The sequence below is a fragment of the Scyliorhinus torazame genome, chromosome 11 (assembly GCF_047496885.1).
Source record: "Scyliorhinus torazame isolate Kashiwa2021f chromosome 11, sScyTor2.1, whole genome shotgun sequence".
Lineage (NCBI taxonomy): Eukaryota > Metazoa > Chordata > Chondrichthyes > Carcharhiniformes > Scyliorhinidae > Scyliorhinus > Scyliorhinus torazame.
The window spans coordinates 53,007,112-53,027,837 of record NC_092717.1 but is presented as its reverse complement, the minus strand read 5'-3'; positions in this window follow the sequence as shown (position 1 = coordinate 53,027,837).

Here is a 20,726-nt window from a genome sequence, read left to right as displayed (position 1 = left end):
GGCATTGGAGGCATTACCTGGCCGGCAGGAGATTCACTCTCCTCACTGTCCAACGGTCGGTAGCCTTCATGTTTAACAACACACAGCGGGGCAAGATCAAAAACGATAAAATCTTGAGGTGGTGGATCGAGCTCTCCACCTACAACTACGAGATTTTGTATTGCCCTGGTAAGCTCATCAAGCCCCCCGATGCCCTATCCCGAGGTACATGTGCCAGCGCACACGTGGACCGACTCCGGACTCTGCACGACAACCTTTGTCACCCGGGAGTCACACGTTTGTACCACTTCATCAAGGCCCGCAATCTGCCCTACTCCGTTGAGGAAGTCAGGGCAATCACCAGAGGCTGCCAGGTCTGTGCGGAGTGCAACTTCTACCAGCCAGACCGTGCACGACTGGTGAAGGCTTCCCGTCCCTTTGAACGCCTCAGCGTGGACTTCAAAGGGCCCCTCCCCTCCACCGACCGTAACACGTACTCATCGATCACACTGAGGAAGTACTCCAGATTCCCCTTCGCCATCCCATGCCCTGATAGCACGTCTGCCACCGTCATCAAAGCCCTCAACACCACCTTCGCTCTGTTCGGCTTCCCCGCCTACATCCACAGTGACAGAGGATCCTCATTCATGAGTGATGAGCTGCGTCAGTTCCTGCTCAACAAGGGCATCGCCTCGAGCAGGACGACCAGCTATAACCCCAGCTGGCCCTACGGTCCAGAAATCTCCCGGCCTCCCGCTGGCAAGAGGTCCTCCCCGGCGCACTGCACTCCATTTGGTCGCTCCTATGCACTGCGACTAATGACACACCCCATGAACGTCTCTTTGCCTTCCCCAGGAAGTCCACCTCCGGGGTGTCGCTCCCGACTTGGCTCACAGCTCCAGGACCCGTACTCCTCCGTAAGCACATATGACTCCACAAGGCGGACCCGTTGGACGAAAGGGTACAGCTACACCACGCCAACCCGCAGTACGCCTACGTAGTGTACCCCGACGGCCGCCAAGATACGGTCTCCCACAGGGACGTGGCACCAGCTGGTTCTACACGCACACACCCCTCCGACCCAGCGCCACCCTCCCCTTCCCTGGCGCACCCCACCACAGCCCCCACCCCAGGACAATCCATCCTCCCCCTGCCCACGCCCGAGGATGACGAGGATTTCGGCAAGCTCCCGGAGTCACCGAGGACCAGACCGACACCGGAATCGCCACCACCACTGCGGTGCTCCAAACGGCAGATCAAGGCTCCAGACCGACTGAACCTGTAACTTGATCGGGACTCCATTTTTTCTCTGTAGTTAAAACATGTACTTGTATATAGTTCTCCACCACCCCCGCCAGACTCAATTTTAACAGGGGGTGAATGTGGTAGTCACCGCTGATGTATATATTAGCTGATTTGTGGTAAGGCACTGTACTGCAGGTACGGGGGTAGTTCCCTGCCTGCTGGCTCCGCCCAGTAGGTGGAGTATAAATATGTGAGCTCCCCATACAGCAGCCATTTCGCCAGCTGCTGTAGGAGGCCACACATCTTAGTGTAATAAAGCCTCAGTTGCATTCAACTCTCGTCTTTGTGTAATTGATCGTGCATCATCCGGCTTAAGGATAGGCACCACGGGTGCCGCCCACTCTACAAACTGGACCGGTTTTATTATTCCCTCACGCACTAAACGTTTTATTTCCATATCGACTTTCTGCCATAATGCGAAGGGTAGTGGTCGGGCCTTGTAGAATTTTGGGACTGCCATTGGATCTATATGCAATGTCGCCTTTGCTCCCTTTATTGTTCCAAGCCCTTCTCGGAAAACCTCTGGGTATTTCCACAGCAGTTCGCTCAGATGGCCATTTTCCAGCTGGAAAATGTTTACTCAATCCAGCTGGATGTCTTTCAGCCAGTTTCGTCCCAATAAGCTTGGCCCCACACCTTTCACTACTACCAAAGGCAGCCTAACCAATTGCTCTCCATAAGCCACAGTTACGTGCGTTGTGCACAACACTCTCAGTGGTTCCCCTGTGTAGGTCCTCAGTTTTGCCAAGGTCCTGGTTAGGAATAAGGGTTGGAGTCCAGTGCGAATTTTATTGAATACTGTTTCCCCTATCACTGATACGGCTGCTCCAGTGTCGACTTCCATCAGTGTGAGACGTCCATTCAACCTTATGGACAATTTAATGGGTTTTGATTTCACCATCGTTACACAATTTAGTTGTTCCTCGTCGGAGGTAGGTGGGGCTTCCAGGATATGCATTCTCCTGTACCACGGCCTCTGTGACCTTCTCCAAGATTTTGGTTTTGGGTTTCTATTTCTGCTTTCTGGCTCCGACCTCTGGCAACAACTATAATATTTTGCCGGGCAAAAGGCTGCAGGGGCTGCCGTCTGTCTGGACCTAATTTTCCCTTGCTTGGGAGGGCTTCTGCGAGTGGGCCTGGTTAACCCAGTATCCGAGTCGTTCTCGAGGGAGGCTATGCAGTTGCCTATCCTCCAGCGGTAGTCCCTTAACTCAGTTTCACTGGTATGGGCGTCTACCTCCATCGGAGTACCCTGTAACCCATGCGCTCTGCTTGCCGCTTTTTCTAAGGACAAAGCCAGCTGCAATGCTTGTTTGCAATCCAGCTTGGCCTCTGCTAACAGACATTTCTGTATTGCTAAATTATTTATTCCACATACCAAATGGTCTCAGAGCATTTCATTTAGCGTCAGGCCAAATTCGCAAGCCTCTGCTAATCGCCTTAATCTTGTTAAAAAGTTTGTAACTGACTCCCCAGTGTCTCGGAATGCTGAGTAACACCGGTCCCTTCGCAGGGTCAGAGGTGACTTAGGGTCATAGTACTCTTTTACTAAGTCCGTCAATTCCTGGAAAGTTTTCGTGTCTGGTGCCTCTGGAAAAGTGAGACTGCGCATAATGGCAAAGGCTGCTGGCCCACATGCGGTCAACAGAATAACCCGTTGCTTTTCATCTGGAATTATATCGTTTGCTCTAAAGAAGTACTTCATCCGCTCTACATATTGGACCCAGACTTCCACTGCAGGGGCAAAAGAGTCCACCTTTCCAAATAAAGGCATTTTGCCTGTCAGTGGCTTACCCTCAATATGCGGCAGCTGCTGACGAGCAGGTTTCTTTGGGTTGTTCCATTTTCCTCGTCGCCACTGTAATAAGTCCACGGTGGCAGAATTCCTTTTATTTACAAACCCAACAGCTGAACAACCATGACCATTCGGTCTGCTGTCTACACCTGGAGTGCAGAGGATCTGACACTCCTGTTATAGACACAGAAAGGGGTTCCCTGATTGGGCCACTAATCAGGGAACTCGTATTCTAATTGGCCAATCTCAAAGGCCTGGCCTAAGTCATTACAGAAGCAGGACAGCAGCACATATCAGGCCTTCAGACATCCTCCTCAGAATACACTGCCAGCCTCTGCTCTATCCCCCTGCCGTGCCCCCAATGCAGAGGCACTGAAACTGCAAACCTGTTGCAACCTTTATGTGGACAGATTACCAGATCAGTGACTGTCTCTGCCAAATACACAAACTCATCACAACACATTCAAAAACACTTCACAGTACTTCCAGAGACTTTGCAATACCAGATATAATTCTACATTATCTGACCTGCGAGTTGGATATCTGGCCCTCAGAGTAACATGTTCCTGGGCCCTTCCTGCAGCTGAATGCATGTTCTTCGGTGACTGACACGTGAATACTTTGAATGGGCCTGCATGGTCCAAGTTTGCAAACGGAATATCAAATTAGCCTGTAGGCCGATGTGGCATCATGGCAGCACCAGCTTTGATGCTTCCAGTGCATTCAGGGTGCCCTTGTGAGCACCTTTCGCAGCAAGGAATGCCTTGCAGGCTGCATTGGAAATGGCTGGTGGCATAGCACGCTCCACTTGGCATTCCCCAGCTCCATGGCGCCTTCCTGATCAGCGCTGCATATTTAAAATTCAGACCAGGTTGTTTGTTTGAAATTCTGAACTTAAAGATTCCTTAGTTGACATAATTTGCTAAAAATTACTCATTCTCATTTGGAAGGGGAAAGGTTTAATTATGCAAAGATCCAGAGGGATTTGGAAGTTCAGATTCACAAGACATTTGAAGCAGGCCTTCAAATGGTTCAGAGCATAAAACAACTAACAGAGTACTGGGTTTCCTGGATGTGGTATAGAATATAAAAAACAATATGTAATGGTAAGTCAACTTAAAACCTTCCCTTTCCTTGGATTGCCATCTTGCCGTGGTGGAGAGGCTTGAACTTTCCATTGATCCAGAGATCAATGCCGTCAAGATTCTTAAGCTCCTGGCAGAGTCGCTCATGACGATAAGGCCGGAAGAGGGTAACCAGACAAATCCAAGGTAAGTCCTCAATGGTGGCGGATTAGGCTGAGGATACCCATATCATATCAATGGCTACAATGGGAAATGAAGGCTGCAGCAGAAATTGGGAGATCCCCAGTCGTCGAGGTTCCCTTCCTACTGGACCTACCTTCTGTTAAGGACCTTGTGTCTGCTAATGTGCAATGGCATACCCATGTTAAAAGATTTCCTGCATGGGCAGCATGGTGGCGCAGTGGTTAGCACTGCTGCCTCACAGCTCCTAGGTCCCAGGTTCGATCCCGACCCCGGGTCACTGTCCGTGTGGAGTTTGCACATTCTCCCCGTGTTTGCGTGGGTCTCGCCCCCACAACCCAACGATGTGCGGGGTAGGTGGATTGGCCATGCTCAATTGCCCCTTAATTGGAAAAAAATGAATTGGGTACTCTGAATTTAACAACAAAAAAGATGTCCCGCGCCAGGAAATCACCACACAAACTAACCTATCCACTCCCATAAAAAACATTTCTGCAAAATGACAAGCACGGAAATAAAAATAAAAACCCTGGCAAAATGTTCATCTTAACCGTTTACACCTGACCTGCCAAAGATAGGGGCAGACTGTCACACCTCGATAGATCCGCCTTGATCCCACCAGCAGACTCGTAAAGTTCAACTTACAGAGCCGGGCCCAGTCCCGAGCCACCTGCACTCCCAGATACCTAAAGTGGGTTGTTACCACTCAAAATGGCAACCCCATCCCAATTCCTGCCCCGGGGGAAAACACCACAATACACGCACTTTTCCCAAATTTAACTTGTAGCCTGAAAAAGTCCCAAATCCCCTAAGCAGTCCCATTATATCCCCCACAAGTCAGAGATATACAGCAACAAATCATCAGTATTCAGGGACACCCTATGCTCCACCCCCCTCACTAACCCCCTCCATTTATCAGAACACCTCAGCACTATGGCCAAGGGCTCCTTAGCCAGTGCAAACAGAAGGGGGGACATCGGGCACCCCTGCCTTTTTCCCCTATGCAACAAAAAGTACCCTGAATTCATCTCATTTGTGCGCCAACATGGTCAGCCTCCACGCAGGCCTCTGAGCTGGCCCCTTCTCCAGGACCACATTCACCCAATGTGGAGCATGGTCCGAGACAACAATCGCAGAATATTCCTCACCTGGCTAACAGCGCCTTTCCCATAACGAAAAAGTCAATCCTTGAATACACATTGTGTACTGGTGAAAAGAATGAATCATCCCTATCCCGTGGGTGCAGAAACCTCCACGGATCCACCCCTCCATCTCCCTCATAAACACAGCCAACACCTTCGCTCCCCCCCAAAGGGGTCAGTACATATGGCTTGGACCTATCCACCTTTGGATTCAGCACTGTATTCAAGTCCCCCTTCCCTAGTATTAACTGGAGCATATCCAAATTTGGTATGGCAGCCTACGTTGTTCCAATTCGGGGTATATGTGCTAACCAGAACCACCAACCTCCCCTCCAAAGCACCCGTTACTATTACGTACCTGCCCTCCTGGTCAGCCACCACTTTCTCCATCTGGAACCTCACCTACTTATCCACCAGTACCTCTATCCCCCCGGGCCCTACTATCAAAGCCTGAGTGGAACATCTGACTCACCCAGCCCTTCTGAAGCCTCACCTGGTCCTTCACCCTCAGGTGGGTCTTTTGCAGCAGCACCACGCGGCTTTCAAGCTCTTCAAATGCATGAAAGCTCTCATCGCTTCACCTGTCCCACCAGCCCTCGCACATTACATGTCACGACCCATACATAGATTTTCAAACTTAGAAGAAAAGAGATCACCCGTCATCTCCATCAGTTGTTGCTGAAAATCTGGGACAGAGAAGAAGTTCCTGACGACCTCAGGCATGCCGTTATCACCATCATCTTCAAGAGAGGAGACAAAGCAGACTGTGGGAACTACTAAGGAATCTCTCTACTCTACACCGCCAGGAAGACCATGGCCCAAATCCTCAATAGCCGCCTTCTCCCAGTCTCTGAAGAAATTATTCTAGAAAGATTTCTGTCCAAACTGGAACAGCGGACATGATTTTCACTGATCGACAACTTCAAGAGTAAAACACCAGGAGTAACATCAACCATTCTACATGGTCTTCATCAATCTGACCAAGGCTTTTGACTCAATCAGAAAGTGCTATGGAAGACCCTGTCAATGCCGGCTGTCCAGAGAATTTTATCAACATTCACCGACCCCTCCATGACAAGATGTCAGCGACAGTCCTCACCGAGGGAAATAAGTCAGAAACCTTTGAGATCAAGACTGGGGTCAAGCAGCAAAGTGTCATCATCCCCACTCTTTTATTGCCACCATCTTTCACATTGTCAAGAACAAGCTTCCCAGTGGAGTGGACATCGTCTACAGGATTGATGGAAAACCCTTCAACCACAACCTGTTGAAATCCAAGAAGAGCATGACACTGACATCACTAATGTAACTTCAGTATGCCGATGACATCACCATCATCACTCTCTCAGAGGAGAATCTCCTAGCTGTGCTTGACAGCTTCGCGGAAGCATACCAAATAATCTGCCTGAGCCTCAACCTCAAGAAGACTCAAGTCCTTTACCAACCCACCCCAGGGAAAGATTTCCATCAGGAACAATGTAGAAACCCTGCCAAAGGTGGAACATTTCCCATACCTGGGGAGCCACCTCTCCACGAAGGCTAATATTGATGCGGAGATCCAACATCATATCTAATCCATGAGCATCTTCTTCAGACGCCTAAGAACAAATGACTGCAACATCCGTGCTGACACCAAGATCTTTGTGTACAAGGCCCTCCCAACTCTCCTCTACGGCTCAGAAACTTGCATTACATACAGACGCCACCTCAAGGTCATGGAGAGGTACCATCAATGCTGTCTGAGATGAATTCTCTGCTTCAGTCCTACCCCTGCCCTTGCTCTGATACCTACTCCAACTCTACTGTCAGCTGGGAGAACAGGCATACTAACATCAGTGTCTTTGAAGGAGCCAAGAGCACCAGCATTAAGGCCATTATCATCTGAAATCAACTACGCTGGGCTGGCCATGCTTAGGATGTCAGAGTCCCGACTGTCAAAGCAAACCTTCTTTGCCCAGCTGAAGGAAGGCTTCCAAACTAAAGGAGGACAAAGAAAGCACTTCAAAGACTTTCTGAGGGCTTACCTCAAGAAATGCAACACAGATGTTAATGCCTGGACAATCCTTGTTCAGAAGAGACCTACTTGGAAGAACCTCCTGATTGAAGGGATATAATTCTTCGAGGACACCCGATGGCAAGAGGAGGCTGGGAAAAAGAGCCCGAGAAAGGAATACCAGAGATTTAGAGTGCAAGGAGTGAATCCACCTCTCGGAAATACTTGCTAAATGTGTGGTCGAAGATACGGCTCGAGGACCAGACTCATCAGCCATGCAAGAACCCACAGAATCCATAACCAGTAACACAGAGTTTCTTTGGTGGACAATCGTATTCTTTAGCGAGCAATCGCCAACAAAGAAGAAGATTTAAAATCTTAGTAAGTTCACAGTTAATAACTATATGCAATTTCTGACATCACACTGTAGGAAGTATCATGAGAATGTCTGTGGTAAACCACTGTATTGTATTATACCTGCTGTATGTAACATGCATGGGGCTTGCCCCTGCTGGCTCTGCCTGTGGCTCCTCCCCTCAGGCTCGGGTATAAAGGTGGCCAAACTCCAGCCCTGCCTTCAGTCTGGGGCCGGCTGCCAGCAGGTATCTTTAAGCTAATTAAAGTCACAGTTTCACTCTCAACTCATTGTCTGTCGTTATTGATGGTACATCAATTTAATTCGCTTAAAGTTTTAAGATGGACCAATGACTCCAACCTAATCGCCTGGAGCTGGACCCCCAAGCAGCCAACACCACTACCACGTTTGAACACTGGCTATGCTGCTTTGAATCCTACATCGAATCCTCCGCCATCGCCATCGCCGAGACCCACAAGCTGCGAATTCTCAACTCTCGGGAGAGCCCGCAAGTATACCTTATTATCAGGGACGATGCCTCGTACGCGAATGCGATAACGCTGTTGAAAGGACAGTATGTCAGGAAAGTCAACGAGGTGTACACTAGGCATCTCCTTGTCATGAGGCGACAGCGCCCCGGAGAATCGCAAGCTGAATTTCTGCATGCATTGCGGGTACTCGGCCGGAAATGCAATTGTAAGGCGGTATCGGTTGTCGAGCACACAGAGTTGTTGATCCAGGACGCCTATGTCGCAGGCACAAAGTCAAATTACACCCACCAGCGCCTACTAGAAAGGGGTACACTCGACCTCCAATAGACAGTACAGCTTTCGGACTTGTTAGAAGTGGCCTTCCACAACATGGATGCCTACACCTCCGACCACGCGGCACCCTCGTGGGCATCATCACCCGACCCGGGGGTGCTGCAAGCCTGTGCCGCGCAGCAACCCGCCAATTCCGGAGCCCCAAAGTGCTACTTCTGTGGCCAGGGTAAGGACCCCAGACAACGCTGCCCAGCAGGAGCGCGACCTGCAACGGGTGGGGAAAGAAGAGCCATTTCGCTAAAGTCTGCCAGGCCCGTCCTGTTTTTAAACCCAGCAGCGCTGCGTGTAGCCCGTGGAGGCCGCCATCTACACCGCCACTCGCCACGTGCGACCCCTGGGGGCCGCCAACTTTGAAACACCCTGCCGCCTCCCGGAACCCCTGCTCACCCGATCGTAAGCTGGCCTCCACTACCCTCGATCAGCCCGCCCACCTTCCGCAGCTCACCTCCATCACCCGCGACCAGTCTCGACCACATCACCTCGCCAACTCCATGATGGCCGCCCGGATCAACGGCCACAAGACGACCTGTCTTTTCAACTCCAAGAGCACAGAGAGTTTCGTTCATCCAAATACGGTACGGCGCTGCTCCCTCCCAATCTTACCCGCGACCTAGAAAATCTCCCTGGCTTCCGAATTGCATACCGTGGAAGTCCGTGGGTACTGTGTTTCAACACTTACAGTACGGGCCGTTGAGTACAAAAACCTCAAACTCTATGTCCTCCCACAACTCTGCGCTGCCATACAACTGGGGCTCGATTTCCAATGCCATCTCAAAAGTGTTACCTTGGAGTTCAATGGACCCCTGCCACCCCTCACCACCTGTAGCCTCTCGACCCTTAAGGTCACCCCACCCCCGCTCTTCGCTAACCTCACCCTGGACTGTAAGCCCGTCGCCACTAGGAGCAGGCGATACAGTGCTCGGGACAAGGCCTTTATCAGGTCGGAGGTCCAGCAAATCCTGAGGGAAGGGATCATAGAGGCCAGTACTGGCCCCTGGAGAGCCCAAGTGGTGGTCGTCAAGACTGGGGAGAAGCACTGGTTGGTCATCGACTACAGTCAGACTACCAACCGGTACATGCAGGTTGATGCATACCCCCTCTCCCGCATATCTGACATGGTCAATCAGATTGCGCAGTACCGAGCCTTCCCCACCATTGATCTGATGTCTGCGTACCACCAGCTCCCTATCCGCCCAGAGGACTACCAATACATTGCCTTCGAGGCAGATGGCCGCCTCTATCACTTCTTCAGGGTCCCTTTCGGCATCACCAATGGGGTCTCGGTCTTCCAACGGGAGATGGACTGAATGGTTGACCAATACGAGCTGCGGGCCACGTTCCCATATGTGGATAATGTCACCATCTGTGGCCATGACCAGCAGGACGATGACGCTAACCTCCAAAAATTCCTCCACACCGCCAAGCTCCTTAACCTCACGGACAATAAGGAGAAATGCGTTTTCCGCACAACCCGCCTAGCCATCCTTGGCTACGTTGTGGAAAACGGAGTCCTAGGGCCCGACCCCAACCGCATGCGCCCCCTTCTGGAACTTCCCCTTCCCCACTGCCTCAAGGTCCTGAAGAGATGCCTGGGGTTCTTTTCCTACTGATGCACAATCAATGACCACTAAAGCGAGGTTGTAGTCCAACTGTATGCTTTAATAAGCTAGATGTTTCCCCCAGCAGCTCAGGTACAGAATGAGGGCTGCTGGGGAGGCACGGGTTCTTATACCCCGCCTATCAGGGCGGAGCTATTATACACTCTAGCCAATAGAAAGCATACAGTTTCCACCAATGGTGCTTTCGCCTATCAGGTACCATAATACCGATAATACCACGTTCACCCCCTGTTAAAAAAAAGAGTCCGGCGGGGTGGTGGCCAGAAACTACAAAACATAACAACATGGTATAATTAGTTATGGAGGTACCGTAATACCTCCGTCCAGTGTTTAGTAACTATTTACAAGTCTGGTAGCAATGTACATTTGATGGTTTATATTTACAGATTACAGTTAAAATGAAGCAGTCAATCGATCGGGGGCCCTGGTCGTCCTCTGTGATCGTCGGAGCCTCGGTGGTGACTCCGGTCGAGCTCGGGTGTCTGTGACTCCGGGAGCGTGGCTTCGATCTCCATGGCAGCTTCGTCACCCCTAGACGGCGCTGGTGGGTAAAACGGCTGACCTGGGAAAGGAGCGCCTGCGGGGGGCGTCGGTGGGTGGGGGGGCCTAGACGGGGCGGAGGAAGAACCGATCCTCCTGGAAGGTGCTGCGGTGGAGGGGAGGGTGGGACTGGTGGCTGGAACGTGCGTGGAGTTCCGGCGGGCACCAGGTCCCTTAGGGAGACCGTGTCTTGTCGGCCGTCGGGGTACGTCACGTAGGCGTACTGGGGGTTAGCATGGAGCAGATGGACCCTCTCGACCAACGAGGCCGACTTGTGCGCCCGCACGTGTTTTCGGAGCAGGATGGGTCTGGGTGCTGCCAGCCAGGTCGGGAGCGAGGTCCCAGAGGAGGAGTTCCTGGGGAAGACAAGGAGACGTTCGTGAGGTGTCTGATTGGTGGTCATACAGAGTAGTGACCGGATGGAGTGGAGGGCATCTGGGAGGACTTCTTGCCAGCAGGAGACTGGGAGGTTCCTGGACCATAGGGCCAGTAGGACGGTCTTCCAGACTGTTCCGTTCTCCCTCTCTACCTGTCCGTTACCCCGGGGGTTGTAACTGGTCATCCAGCTCAAGGCGATGCCATTGCTGAGCAGGAATTGATGCAGTTCGTCGCTCATAAAGGAGGACCCCCTATCACTGTGCATGTAAGCGGGGGACCCGAACAGTGCAAAGATGCTATGGAGGGCCTTGATGACGGTGGTTGCAGTCATGTCGGGGCAGGGGATGGCGAATGGGAACCGGGAGTACTCGTCAATCACGTTCAGGGAGTACGTGTTGCGGTCGGTGGAGGGGAGGGGGCCTTTGAAGTCCATGCTGAGGCGTTCAAAGGGACGGGAAGCCTTTATCAGGTGTGCTTTCTCTGGCCGGTAGAAGTGCAGTTTGCACTCCACGCAGATTTGGCAATTCCTGGTGGCTGTCCTGACCTCCTCGATGGAGTAGGGCAGGTTGCGGGTCTTGACGAAATGGAAAAAGCGAGTGACCCCTGGGTAGCAGAGGTCCTCGTAGAGGGCTCGGAGGCGGTCCACTTGTGCGGTGGCACATGTGCCGCGGGACAGGGCATCAGGAGGCTCGTTTAGCTTCCCGGGATGATACAAGATCTCGTAGTTGTATGTGGAGAGTTCGATCCTCCACCGCAAGATCTTGTCGTTTTCTATCTTGCCCCGCTGTGCATTATCGAACATGAAAGCAACCGACCGTTGGTCAGTGAGGAGAGTGAATCTCCTGCCGGCCAGGTAATGCCTCCAATGTCGCACAGCTTCTACTATGGCCTGGGCCTCCTTTTCGACTGAGGAGTGGCGGATTTCGGAAGCATGAAGGTTACTGGAGAAGAAGGCCACGGGTCTGCCCGCTTGGTTGAGAGTGGCCTCCAGAGCTACGTCGGACACATCGCTCTCGACCTGGAAGGGGAGGGACTCGTCGATGGCGTGCATTGTGGCCTTTGCAATGTCTGCTTTGATGCGGCTGAAGGCTTGGCGGGCCTCTATCAACAGGGGAAAAGCTGTGGATTGGATCAGGGGACGGGCCTTGTCCGCATAGTTGGGGACCCACTGGGCGTAGTAGCTAAAATACCCTAGGCTGCGTTTCAGGGCCTTGGAGCAGTGAGGGAGGGAGAACTCCATAAGGATCGGGGCCTCTCACTCCATTTCGCACTACGTAGCCGAGAATGGCGAGACGGTCAGTGCTAAACACGCATTTATCCTTACTGTATGTTAGATTAAGGATTTTAGCGGTCTGGAGAAATGTTCAGAGGTTGGTGTCATGGTCCAGCTGGTCGTGGCCGCAGATGGTGACATTATCAAGATACGGGAATGTTGCCCGTAAACCGTACCGGTCAACCATTCGGCCCATCTCGCGCTGGAAGACCGAGACCCCGTTGGTGACACCAAAGGGAACCCTTAAGAAGTGATAGAGCCGCCCGTCTGTCTCGAAGGCAGTGCATTTGCGGTCACTAGTGCGGATGGGGAGCTGGTGGAAGGCGGACTTGAGATCCACCGTGTAGAAGACCTAATAATGCGCGATCCAGTTTACCAGGTCGGATATACGGGGGAGAGGGTACTCGTCCAGCTGCGTAAACCTGTTGATGGTCTGACTGTAGTTGATGACCATCCTATGCTTCTCCCCGGTCTTTACCACCACTACTTGAGCTCTCCAGGGGCTGTTACTGGCTTCAATGACCCCGTCCCTCTGTAGGCTTTGGACCTCTGACCTAATAAAGATCCGGTCCTGGGCACTGTACCGTCTGCTCCTGGTGGCGACAGGTTAGCAATCCGGGGTGAGGTTTGCAAACAGGGACGGCGGATCGACCTTGAGGGTTGCGAGGCCGCAGACAGTAAGGGGGGGGGGGGGGTATAGGGCCGCCGAATTGGAAGGTCAGACTTTGAAGGTTACACTGGAAGTCTAAACCCAGGAGTGTAGCCGCGCAGAGGTGGGGAAGGATGTAGAGACGGAAATTTTTGAACTTCCTTCCCTGGACTGTGAGTTTTGCTACACAAAACTCCTTTATCTTCCTTCATCTAAAAGCAGGTGGGGGAGGGGAGTCAATTCAGGACAGTTTAAAAAGAGCAACTTGTAAACTCACTCCCAGTGAGTTCTCCCAGTGAGCCAGAGAAGACACAGCCAGAGTGAGACAGAACCAAGAGTGAGTTTGGGAATTTGAATCTAGGTGGGAATTCGAAGCTGGGAGGGGAGGAAGTGCTTTTTATCGCTGGTAAGTGACCGGTACGTAGTGTTTCTGTTTTTCTTTTTCTTTTCATTGGGATATTTATTTATTTTTTTCTTCGTTGTTTATTTATTTATTTAATTTGGGGGGGGGGGGAATTGTAATTGTTGAAGTTAACCGAAGGTTTAAGACATGGCAGGAGATCTCAGACCTGTGTCATGCTCCTCGTGTGAGATGTGGGAGCTCAGGGGCACGTCCAGTGTCCCTGGCTCCTTGACGTGCAAGACGTGTGTCCAGTTGCAGCTCCTGTTAGATCGCTTGACGGCTCTGGAGCTGCGGATGGACTCACTTTGGAGCATCCGCGATGCTGAGGACGTCGTGGATAGCACGTTTAGCGAGTTGGTCACACCGCAGGTGAAAGGTACTGAGGGAGATAGAAAATGGGTGACCAAAAGACAGAGCAAGAGTAGGAAGGCAGTGCAGGCGTCCTCTGCGGTCATCTCCCTGCAAAAACAGATATACCGCTTTGGATACTGTTGAGGGAGATGGCTCACCAGGGTAAGGCAGCAGCAGCCAGGTTAATGGCACCGTGGCTGGCTCTGCTGCGCAGCTGGGCAGGAAGAAGAATGGCAGGGCTCTAGTGATAGGGGACTCAATTGCAAGGGGAATAGACAGGTGGTTCTGCGGATGCAATCGAGACTCCAGGATGGTATGTTGCCTCCCTGGTGCAAGGGTCAAGGATGTCTCGGAGCGGCTGCAGGACATTCTGGGGGGGGGGGGGGGGGAGGGTGAACAGCCAGCTGTCGTGGTGTATATAGGCACCAACGATATAGGTAAAAAACGGGACGAGGTCCTAGAAGCTGAATTTAGGGAGTTAGGAGTTAAACTAAAAAGTAGGACCTCAAAGGTAGTAATCTCAGGATTGCTACCAGTGCCATGAGCTAGTCAGAGTAGGAATGTCAGGATAGAGAGGATGAATGCGTGGCTCGAGGGATGGTGCAAGAGGGAGGGATTCAAATTCCTGGGACATTGGAACCGGTTCTGGGGGAGGTGGGACCAGTAGAAACCAGACGGTCTGCACCTGGGCAGGACTGGAACCGATGTCCTAGGGGGGGGGGGGTTTGCTAGAGCTGTTGGGGAGAGTTTCAACTAATGTGGCAGGGGGATGGGAACCGATGCAGGAAGTTGGAAGGTAGTAAAACAGGGACAGAAACAAAAGGCAGTAAGGGGGAAAGTTTAAGGCAGAGAAGCCATAGTCAAAATTCAAAAAGGGCGACAGTACAAGGTACAGTGACTGAGGGGAGCTCAGTGAATAGGACCAGGAATACTAAAAGGAATAAAACGGGATGTGAAAACATTAATGGTAAGCAACGTGGCAGGTTGTTACATGAAGATATGGGTTCAATGACAAGGAAAATTAGGAGAAACAAAGGAGATTACAATGGGATCAGAGAAGAACTAGCTAAGGTAGACTGGGAGCAAAGACTTTATGGTGAAACAGTTGCGGAACAGTGGAGAACCTTCCAAGTGATTTTTCACAGTGCTCAGCAAAGGTTTATACCAACAAAAAGGAAGGACAGTAAAAAGAGGGAAAATCGACCGTGGATATCTCAGGAAATAAGGGAGAGTATCAAATTGAAGGAAAAAACACACAAAGTAGCAAAGATCAATGGGAGACTAGAGGACTGGGAAATCTTTAGGGGGCAACAGAAAGCTACTAAAAAAGCTATAAAGAAGAGTAAGATAGATTATGAGAGTAAACTTGCTCAGAATATAAAAACAGATAGTAAAAGTTTCTACAAATATATAAAACAAGAAAGAGTGGCTAAGGTAAATATTGGTCCTTTAGAGGATGAGAAGGGAGATTTAATAATGAGAGATGAGGAAATGGCTGAGGAACTGAACAGGTTTTTTGGGTCGGTCTTCACAGTGGAAGACACAAATAACATGCCAGTGACTGATGGAAATGAGGCTATGACAGGTGAGGACCTTGAGAGGATTGTTATCACCAAGGAGGTAGTGATGGGCAAGCTAATGGGGCTAAAGGTAGACAAGTCTCCTGGACCTGATGGAATGCATCCCAGAGTGCTAAAAGAGATGGCTAGGGAAATTGCAAATGCACTAGTGATAATTTACCAAAATTCACTAGACTCTGGGGTGGTCCCGGCGGATTGGAAATTAGCAAATGTGACACCACTGTTTAAAAAAGGAGGTAGGCAGAAAGCGGGTAATTATAGGCCAGTGAGCTTAACTTCGGTAGTAGGGAAGATGCTGGAATCTATCATCAAGGAAGAAATAGCGAGGCATCTGGACGCAAATTGTCCCGTTGGGCAGACGCAGCATGGGTTCATAAAGGGCAGGTCGTGCCTAACTAATTTAGTGGAATTCTTTGAGGACATAAACAGTGCAGTAGATAACGGGGAGCCAATGGATGTGGTATATCTGGATTTCCAGAAAGCCTTTGACAAGGTGCCACACAAAAGGTTGCTGCATAAGATAAAGATGCATGGCATTAAGGGGAAAGTAGTAGCATGGATTGAGGATTGGTTAATTAATAGAAAGCAAAGAGTGGGGATTAATGGGTGTTTCTCTGGTTGGCAATCAGTAGCTAGTGGTGTCCCTCAGGGATCAGTGTTGGGCCCACAACTGTTCACAATTTACATAGATGATTTGGAGTAGGGGACCAAGGGCAATGTGTCCAAGTTTGCAGACGACACTAAGATAAGTGGTAAAGCAAAAAGTGCAGAGGATATTGGAAGTCTGCAGAGGGATTTGGATAGGCTAAGTGAATGGGCTAGGGTCTGGCAGATGGAATACAATGTTGACAAATGTGAGGTTATCCATTTTGGTCGGAATAACAGCAATAGGGATTATTATTTAAATGATAAAATATTAAAACATGCTGCTGTGCAGAGACCTGGGTGTGCTAGTGCATGAGTCGCAAAAAGTTGGTTTACAGGTGCAACAGGTGATTAAGAAGGCAAATGGAATTTTGTCCTTCATTGCTAGAGGGATGGAGTTTAAGACTAGGGAGGTTATGCTGCAATTGTATAAGGTGTTAGTGAGGCCACACCTGGAGTATTGTGCTCAGTTTTGGTCTCCTTACTTGAGAAAGGACGTACTGGCACTGGAGGGTGTGCAGAGGAGATTCACAAGGTTAATCCCAGAGCTGAAGGGGTTGGATTACGAGGAGAGGTTGAGTAGACTGGGACTGTACTCGTTGGAATTTAGAAGGATGAGGGGGAATCTTATAGAAACATATAAGATTATGAAGGGAATAGATAGGATAGATGCGGGCAGGTTGTTTCCACTGGCGGGTGAAAGCAGAACTAGGGGGCATAGCCTCAAAATAAGGGGAAGTAGATTAAGGACTGAGTTTAGGAGGAACTTCTTCACCCAAAGGGTTGTGAATCTATGGAATTCCTTGCCCAGTGAAGCAGTAGAGGCTCCTTCATTAAATGTTTTTAAGATAAAGATAGATAGTTTTTTGAAGAATAAAGGGATTAAGGGTTATGGTGTTCGGGCCTGAAAGTGGAGCTGAGTCCACAAAAGATCAGCCATGATCTCATTGAATGGTGGAGCAGGCTTGAGGGGCCAGATGGCCTACTCCTGTTCCTAGTTCTTATGTTCTTATGTTCTTATCTCCACTGAGTGGGAACCGGAGGCCAGTGAGATTTTCTGATTAACAGGGTGGATGAGGAGGCAACAGCGCCTTACCGTGTCGGGGTGTATGAAGCTCTCCGTGCTCCCAGAGTCGATTAGGCAGGACGTCTCGTGCCCGTTGATGAAAACGGTCGTTGTAGCGGTTGAGAGTGTTCGAGGTCGAGACTAATCCAGAGTCACCGAGGACAATCGCAGTAGTTGGGAGTTCTGTTCGGGCAGTGTGTGGTCGGCCGAGCTGGGGTCCTGGGCGTTCATCCAAGATGGCGTCTCCCATTGTTCGCACATGGTCGGGGGTGTACAAAATGGTGGCGCCCATCCCTCCAACATGGCGTCCGCGGGACAAGATGGCAGCGCCCGGGGTCCGCACGTGGTCCTGGGATATGGACGTGGCGGCGACCGCTGGCCACACGAGGCCCATGGAGAAGTTTGTGGTGGTAGTCCACATTCGCCGCTGGAGACCGCGGCCACCGCTCGGGCCTGACATACCCCCACGAAATGGCCCTTTTTGCCAAATCCCTTGCAGGTGGATGCGCGGGCCGGGCAGCACTGGCGGGGGTGCTTGGCCTGCCCGCAAAAGTAGCAGCGGGGCCCCTCGGGGTTGCCAGGCCACCTTGCAGCGCAGGCCTGTGGGGGAACGGGGGAAGTCTCAAGGTCGGCCGCGGCGGGGTTCCACGCTGCCCAGGGGGCTGCCGCGCAGTCGGGAACGTAGACGCGGGCGTTTCTGGAGGCCAGGTCGAGGGACCCTGCAAGGGCCTGTGCCTCCCTGAGATCCAGGGTGTCCTTCTCTAACAGGCGCTGGCGGATTTGAGACAAAAGCATACCTGCCACGAAAGCGTCCCGGACTAAGAGTTCCGTGTGTTCCCTCGCCGAAACATGCGGGCAGCCACAGCTTCTTCCCAGCACCGGTAGAATTCCTCCAGCGATTCCCCAGGGGTTTGTCGCCTTGTTGCAAGCAGGTGCCGGTGTAGACCTGGTTTACCGGGCGAATATAGTGCCCTTTTAGCAGCTCAATTGCTGCATCGAAGTCTTCCGCTTCCTCGATGAGGGTGTAAATCTCCGGGCTCACCCTTGAGTGCAGGACATGCAGTTTCTGCTCTCCCGTGGGTGCATTTTCGGCCGTCTCGAGATACCCTTTAAAACACGCCAGCCAGTGCTTAAAGATTGCTGCTGAGTTCGCTGCGTGGGGGCTAAGTTGCAGGCACTCCAGCTTGATTCGGAGCTCCATCCTTTCTTCTTAAAATTCTAGCTTATTAAATTGATGCACGATCAATGACCACTTAAGCGAGGTTGTAGTCCAACTGAAGGCTTTAATAAGCTAGATGTTTCCCCCAGCACCTCAGGTACAGAATGAGGGCTGCTGGGGCGGCACGGGTTCTTGTACCCCGCCTATCAGGGCGGAGCTCTTATACACTCTAGCCAATAGAAAGCATACAGTTTCTACCAATGGTGCTTTAGCCTATCAGGTACCCTAATGCCTATAATACCACACCTACTATGCCCAGTGGCTCCCCAATTATGCGGACAAGGCCAGCCATCTCATTAAATCCACCCTTTTTCCCCTGACGGCTGAGGCCCGCCTGGCCTTCAACCGCATCAAAGCAGGTATTGCCAAGGCCGCAATGCACGCAGAAGACGAGTCCATTCCGTTCCAGGTGGAGAGCGATGCGTCCGACTTTGCCCTGGCCGCTACCCTCAACCTGGCAGGCAGGCCTGTGGCTTTTTTTCTCCCGTACACTCCAGAGCTCTGAAATTCGACACTCCTCCGTCGAAAAGGAAGCCCAAGGCATTGTGGAAGCTGTGCGACAATGGAGGCATTACCTGGCCGGCATGCGATTCACTCTCCTCACTGACCAACGGTCGGTGGCCTTCATGTTCAATAACACACAGCGGGGAAAGATCAAGAATTACAAGATCCTAAGGGAGAGGATCGAACTCTCCACCTATAATTATGATATCTTGTATCGACCTGGGAAGCTCAATGAGCCCCCAGATGCCCTATCCCACGGTACTCATGTGCCAGCGCACAAGTAGACCGACTGCGGGCCCTCCACAATGACCTCTGTCACCTGGGGATCACTCGTTTTTTCCACTTTATCAACCTGCCTTACTCCATCGCGGAGGTCAGGACCATGACCAGGGACTGCCAGGTCTGCGCGGAGTGCAAACCACACTTCTATTGGCGAGACAGAGCATACCTGGTAAAGGCCTCCCGCCCCTTTGAGCGCCTCAGCGTCGATTTCATAGGGCTCCTCCCCTCCACTGATCGTAACGTGTACTTCCTCAACATCATTGATGAGTACTCACGTTTCTCTTTCGCCATCCCATGCCCTGACATGACCTCTGCCACAGTCATCAAGGCCCTGCACGGCCTCTTCACCTTGTTTGGTTTCCCCAACTCCATCCCTAGTGATCGGGGTTCCTCCTTCATGAGTGATGAGCTTTGTCAGTACCTGCTTACCAAGGGCATCACCTCAAGCAGGACTACCAGCTACAACCCCCGGGGGAACGGACAGGTGGAGAGGGAGACTGCGACGGTCTGGAAGGCCGTCCTTCTTGCAATATGGTCTAGAAGTCTCCCTGTCTCCCGCTGGCAGGAGGTCCTTCCCGATACGCTCCACTCCATCCGGTCGCTCCTGTGTACCACCACCAATGTGACCCCTCATGAGAGAATGTTTGTCTTCCCCAGAAAGTCCACCTCAGGGGTCTCGCTCCCGTCCTGGCTGACGGTCCCAGGGCCCGTCCTCCTCCGGAAGCATGCGAGGAGTCATAAGTCGGATTCCCTGGTCGAAAGGGTCCGTCTCCTCCATGCTAACCCCCAATATGCCTACGTGGCACACCATGACGGGCGGGAGGACACAGTCTCCCTTCGTGATTTGGCACCCGCAGTTTCCCCAGCGACCATCACCACTACCCCCAACCCTACACCTTCTCCCTCCATTGCTACCCATGGTGAACCAGGGCCACGACATACTCCGCTAGTCCCAGTGCATGGCACACCAGAGCCTTAGGGCCCGTCGCCAGGCGCTCATCTACTGACGCAGAAGGGCCTCAACTCTTCATCCGACACCAGTATTCACACCACAGCCGGGACTGCGGCGGTCACAGCGGAAAGTCAACACCCCCGCCAGACTCGATATATAATTCAACCCGTCCACTTCACCCCCGCCGGACTCCTTTTTAACAGAGGGTGAATGTGGTAAACCACTGTATTGTATTATACCTGCTGTATGTAACATGCCTGGGCTTGCCCCTGCTGGCTCCGCCTGTGGCTCCTTCCCTCGGGCTCGGGTATAAAGGTGGTCAACCTCCAGCCTTCAGTCTGGGGCCAGCTGCCAGCAAGTATCTTTAAGATAATTAAAGCCACAGTTTCACTCTCAACTCAGCGTCTGTCGTTATTGATGGTTCATCAATGTCCCTTTAAGAAATAAGACCATTAGACCATAAGACATAGGAGCAGAATTAGGCCACTTGGCCCATTGAGTCTGCTCCGCCATTCAATCATGGCTGATATTTTCTCATCCCCATTCTCCTGCCTTCTCCCCATGTCCCCTGATCCCCTTATTAATCAAGAACCTATCTATAAGAGTT